General features: G+C 41.8%; 1 long non-coding RNA gene across 1 annotated transcript; it reads right to left on the reverse strand.

Annotated features, from left to right (window-relative positions):
• Nucleotides 1–6,295: 6,295 nt before the first annotated feature.
• On the reverse strand, nt 6,296–6,636 carry LOC134192728 (uncharacterized). Its single transcript, XR_009971971.1, has 3 exons — nt 6,497–6,636; nt 6,405–6,440; nt 6,296–6,350 (listed from the first exon to the last, which is right to left on the reverse strand). It is a non-coding gene; the product is annotated as an uncharacterized LOC134192728 (long non-coding RNA).
• Between the last annotated feature and the right edge of the window lie 103 nt (nt 6,637–6,739).

The raw sequence follows: 6,739 nt of genomic DNA on the forward strand, positions 1-6,739 counted from the left end.
ATTTCGTACGAAACTTGCAAACACCTCTTCTGGGTCGCTCTGCTATTTACGCTTTGCGCATTTTCAGTCAAACGTGACAAGTGCAAGAAACTACCATCGCCCGTACGCTGTCCGATATTAAGACTCTCTTCCCTTTACTGTTTGCGTAACTAGGGAAGTTTTCTGGCTCGCCTCACGAGATTTCACTTCAAGAGAACGCGGTCCCATTCTCCCTGTCTGTACCCCGTCGCATACCACTGCCACTTATGTCCCGGGTGCAAGCCGCTCTAGAGCGCATGGAGCACCAACACATCATTAGAAAAGTGTAAGAACTAACTGACTGGTGTGCGGCCATAATAGTCCTGCCAAAAACGGACGGACACGTTCGTATATGTGCCGATTTTAATCGACTGAACGAGAGCGTACGTAGGGAAAGACACATACTACCGAGCATTGAGCACCTTCTTTCAAACATACAAGAAGCCCTGTATTTTTCCAAGTTAGACGCCAACAGCGGATTTTACCAAATACCGCCGGAAGAAAACTCACAGAAACTTACCACATATATTCCCTTTTTGAGCACTACTGCTACTGTCGCTAACCGTTCGGCATTTTGTCTGCTCCAGAGTACTTCCAACGCCGCAGGTCAAACCTACTTGAAATCCTAGAAGATACCATCTGCATAATTGATGATGCTTTAATATTCGGTTTAACACAGAAGAAACATGACATCTGCCTTACAGCAGTGCTACGCGGTCTAGGGCAAGCTAAAGTCACACTCAGTGAAAGCAAATGTCATTTTAGACAAAAGAAAATTCGTTTTTGCTCCCACTTAATTGATGGCATCAGCATAAATCCAGACCCTGACAAATATAATGCCCTCACGCTGATGCCAGCATGCCAAAATGTCGCCAATGTTCGGAGATTTTTAGGTATGGCAAACCAGCTTGACTAATTTTCTCCACTGTTAGCGTCTTTAGCACACTCGTTGAGGAGCTTGCTTAGCAAAAGTAGTGCCTGCGTTTAGGGTGCGCAACAGCAACAAGCATTCCAGTATTGCAAAAGACAGCTATCAAGCTCACTGTTTTCGCACCTTATAATGTCAATTTTGAGTCACACATCTCCGCCGACGCATCATCGTTTGATCTAGGTGCTGTGATATGTAAACATCAACCGTCAGCCGAGTAGCGCCCATTGCCTATCAATTACGAGCCATGACTCCAACGGAGGAATGGTACGCATAGATTGACAAAGAGGCCGTCCCTGTAACTTGGGCTTGCGAACGCTTCAACCATTATTTCGTGAGCGCCAAATATTTAATCAAGACAGACCACAACCCGTTGGTGCCAATTTTGTCCAAAAAGCCTTTTGACAGCCTCCCATGCACCGCGGATATTACGGTTTCGCCTAATTAAAATAAATGAGTTACATGTACCACTTCAATATCAGTAATGTGCCTGGAAAAGATCTAGTTACAGCTGACGCGCTTTCGCGGGCTCCCTCTGGCACTAGTCTACGACATCATCACATACCACAAGACGAAGCGACAGCCTGCATGTCCGTTGCTACTGACTCCCTATCAGCATCAGACGAACGCCTTACTGAATTAGCAGCCCACCAAAACGATGACCCGATATTCAGGGCTATTGCAATATACTGTAAGGACGGCCGGCCTCTTGTCTCTGACCTACCTAAACTTCTCAAGCCTTACTGGCCAAAGAGGGGAGAGATCACTAGTAATAAAGACAACCTACTTTTGTGCGGTCCCTTAATTGTGGTCCCAGCGACGCTACGCTTACAGGTACTAGAGCAGCTCCACTCAGGACACCAACGAATAACCAAAACTCGGGAAAGAGCAAAGCATTCAGTGTGGTAGCCAGGCTTGAGTAGCCAAATAGAACACTATACTTGGAATTTTCGGGTCTGTGCACAGAATCAAACTCCAACCACAGAACCACTTATCACCACACAATTTCTTTATCTTCTATGGCAAAAGCTAGGCGCACATTTTTCAAATATGCGAAGAGGAGCTATCTACTCATTATCGATTATTACTCTCGTTTTATTGAGATCTGTTTCATGCACACTCTGTCCTCCACTCACACGATCCGGCAGCTTATGTCAATTTTGCCCGTCACGGATTGCCGTAAGAAATTTTTACCGACGACGGCCTCTAATTCTGTGCCAGAGAGTTCTCAGAGTTTACTTCAAGATATAAAATGGGACACAGCACAAGCAGCCCCCAATTCCCACATGCTAACGGAATGGTTAAACGTGCTGTGAAGACGATCAAGTCCATACTGAGTTCCTAACCTGATGCGGATACAGCTCTGCTCTCCTACAGCTCCACACCAATTGAGCACGGGTATAGCCCTGCCCAGTTACTGTTTGGACGGCGCATCCAATCCACTTTGCATATGACGACAGAGCAATGGCGTCCAACACTACCGGACGCCAAGATTTTTTAGAACAAAGATAATGATCTTAAATTAATTCAACAGTCTAACCTTGACGACCGTCACCGAGCTCGTACGCTTAATTCCCCACTATCAGAGGGTACCCCCGTGTTCATAACTGATCGCAGGAAAAGTGGCCATATTGTATCTCAGCCCGCATGTCGCTCATATGTGGTGTCCACCCCAAGTGGAGAGTTTTGTAAAAATCGACGACATATCAACCCGTTACCCCTCACAGACATAGAAGACGAAACGGTATCCTCCGAGAAACAACATACATCACGTGACAAGGAGAATGATGGGCTACCAGGAACACCCTTGCACACAACACCTCAGGAGCAGCCTTGTTTCTACTCCCGTGACGATCTTGGCTGTGGACGTGCGGTGCGACCGCCCTTCAAACTGGACTGGTAGCAATTAATAGTGACGGCGTTGGACAGACATCGTTGTAGAAGTAAAGTGTGTTGTGTATTTATTGCGTAACTGTAAGCTTGTAGGTACAGTGTCGTAATAAACTATAAGATGGTCCGGGAAGGTGATGTAGTAGATATGTATGTATAGTTAGATCCCGGATAGATACGGGGTTAGAGTGTGAGTGAGTTCCCGAAATCAAAGTTGGCGCACATTGTGTCTCGTCTGCTCTCAACTACTTTCACCCTACAGGCTGACCCATTTTCCTTCATATAGTACTCACTTCGTCAGGAATCAACCCATTGCTCTAGGGCTTCCTTTTAGAACGTTTCCCTGAGTGACAGAAACCGCCTAAACAACATCAACTACTTTGTGCAATTAGTCAAGACAAACTACGTGACAACTAAATCCGGCGACTGCGTGCTTTTGCATTTAGCTTTATTACAGTCACGTGACACGTGCACAACAAGCACCAATCATTACAAGAATAGATATCGGTTCTTTAAGATCTTTTGCAATCAAGATGACAAGACGAATTGATCAGCACAGCCTATACATTCTAGATAAACAGACAAGAATGAAAAGAAGCACATGACACTTTCGATCGCAAACTATTTACATATACGTAGGAAGTTTAACATTCGGCATCCCAGCAGTCACACGCGTAATGACTCATTTCATTTGACATGTGCTGTTGAAATCGAAATTTGTCGGGCATTGTTGCTCAGGAATAAATATATTTGACCTAAAATATTCTAGCGTGCATTACACAAAAGACCCTAACAACTAAAATATAAACGCAGGTCGAGTCATAAGACATGCACTCGTACGTTCGATGTCTATTAAACAACTATAACAACTTATGTTTGCAGCTAGTATTACTAAATATCAAATTTTTATTGAACGTTGAAAACTGGTTGCTCCACTAACTCAGAGACACTGAAACATAAATCTGTCACTAACAGTTACTTCTTATATAAAACGATAGAGAAAGAAATAGAGAACGAATTGTTAGAGAACAAACACATTGAATTAATGAAAAATGCAGAGAATTTGATTTCCATTTCTAAAACACGCCGCGTTTCTACTCTTTAATTTAATCAGTTCACTAAAAACGAACCAAAAAATGTCTGCTCGCTATAAAAGTAGTAGTAACAGTTGTTTTCGAATGTTATTGACAGTTTGTCTCCCTTGCTCAGCTGAATGATGCGTCCCATGTAATGAGTGTGAATATCATTGTAATTGTAGTTGTACCAATGAGCACGAGCACGACCGGCACCATTCACTCTGATGCGAAAACCAGCATGGCGGTAACTTGAGCTTGCGTGGTTATAGTACATTTGTGCGTAAACGTAGTAAAGTCCATCGTTGGGAACAGTGATAACACCGTTGCTGTACTGCATGCCACCGCGAAGAAAAGGAGACCAGACGGAACCACTGCTCTTATACCATTGAGTTACAGTTCCTACACAACACAGTCATTGCAAAACGTTTCTATCACCAATATTACAATCACATCAATACATACCAGAGCTGTAATAGCCGGAACTGCCAAGACCGTACAAGTGAGCAGCAGCCTTCTCGTTGAGAGCCTTGAGAAAAATACGTTAATCAATAATTAATTAATTAATACAATACCAGTACACAACAACATTTGACAAACATTCGATTACCAGGATTTCTTGTTTCAAGTCCTCAAACTACAAAAATGTAAAAAGTAGTAAAAACTATTTCTTCCCATTCAGCTTGCTTACTTGTAACTGAAGGGAGATATTCAATATATCCAGTTTACCATCAACCTACAATAATGATTACATAATATAAAATAATCATAATCTATTTCAATCACCTATATATTACTGGTATAAACACACATGTCTTACTTCTTGTCTCATCCTCTTGACTGGTTCAACATAATTCTTCAAAGTTTCTGGATCAATCTGAAAACACATACTATCGATGAACATTCAAAGCGTGTGTGTCAATGTTTCCTACTGCTGGTCCAGGTACTCCTTGCCTCCCTTGCTCTCCTTTGTGTCCTGGTTCTCCTCTGATTCCCTACGTCATTGTAGACAAATAGTCCAAGTATTCCAGTCTAGAAAATGTAGATAAAGGCTTGCCTTTTCTCCTTTTAATCCTGTCACTCCTGTTTGCCCCCTGTGCCCAGGTGGGCCCTAAAGTACAAATAAATAAGTTAAGGTCATGTAGAACAGTCTCAAGTAGAACTGTTGTATTCACCGGTGTTCCGTCAGCTCCAGCAATTCCTCGCCCACCCAAATTGCCTTTGTTTCCCTATTACCATCATTCCATTCAGTTACTGGTGTGTGTGTGTGTGTGTGTGTGTGTGTGTGTGTGTGTGTGTGTGTGTGTGTGTGTGTGTCTGTGTGTCTGTGTGTGTCTGTGTGTGTCTGTGTGTGCGTGTGCGCACGTGTGTGTTGTATTATATACTACCAACACATTACCTTATCTCCTCTTACGCCTTTTACTCCTGGCAAACCTGGTGGACCAACAGGACCCTAGCAATTCAACAAATATAACAAACTACTTTCAAACTACGTAGTCACAAAAAACTGCAAAAATTAATTAACTTTACATAACGTTAATTTATATATCCAACACCAAACCATACACATCACAACATCTTATAATTTAGAAACAATCAATAAAGTGTTGAGGGTGCAACGATACTAACACATGAATATACTCATTATGCTTGTAAACCTTTCCTACTGCTGTTTTTTCTTCAAAATTATTGCAAATAACAATATACGATATAACAATTCCTAGTCCATTATTATCAAATAGACTTTTTACATTTTTCAGTTTTAGTAATCAACAAATGGAAATACGGTGCTACTCTTAAATGTTTTCGCATCTATTTGTGGCACAACAAACTTACCGCTGTGTTCCAAATTTTGTCTGGTTAGGCAACCATAGTACTATAATAATGTTCTAAATAATACATTTTATTTATTAATTTTAGCATGCTAATACATAACGTTAAAATTTAAAACAACACTTTAAAAATGCAATATGGCATCTTGTTAATTAACTATAGTAACACAACTTGCAGCGACTTTTATAATACAAATGATATCATTACGAATGCCATTGAATTCTCTAATTTTTTCAAAGTGCAATTTCAGATCGATAGTTTGAGTCTCAGTAGAAACACGAAGATCATATTATAAAATAGATATTACCTGACTTCCTGGGTTTCCTTGCAAACCTTGAGCTCCAGTCTTACCATACCCAGTCAGATCCCTCACCCCAGGTGGACCCTAGCAATAAAATATTCGTTCAAACAAAATATAAAACAACCCAAATGGCGACATCTTACAACGGGACCACGCACTCCAGGAGGACCTCTCACGCCATCATTACCCTATAATAGTTAGATTAACTTTTACCTCTAAGTAATTAGCAATCAATCAATTGCATGATTCTTACCTTAACTCCATTATTACCAGAACCTCCAGTTTCACCTTTCTCTCCTTTGTATCCCTACGTTAACATGAAAGAATGACATGCTCTAGTCTAACGTCAGCAAATACTTACTCTTAGTCCAGAAGATCCCGGATGGCCTGTCTCCCCCTTACAATCCATTACACGTCATACTATGCAAATCACAAATTAGCATTCCCTCTCACCTTGTCGCCTTTCTCTCCAGCGCACACTTCACTGCTTGCATCTCCATCTGTACTAGCAGTGATTTTGCTAGCCAGAAGAGTAACGACAACGAGCGACTCGATAACTCTCATACCTTGCTTGCCCGACCTGCACGTGCTGGAGAATGAGAAGAAATCGATGGAGCGTCTCCTTAAATCACGTCTGTGCTGCCACTCCTACTCTTCTCGTAACAAATACATTTCTAGGAAATGGATCGCTAGGGA

The sequence above is a fragment of the Corticium candelabrum genome, chromosome 17 (genome assembly GCF_963422355.1).
Source record: "Corticium candelabrum chromosome 17, ooCorCand1.1, whole genome shotgun sequence".
Lineage (NCBI taxonomy): Eukaryota > Metazoa > Porifera > Homoscleromorpha > Homosclerophorida > Plakinidae > Corticium > Corticium candelabrum.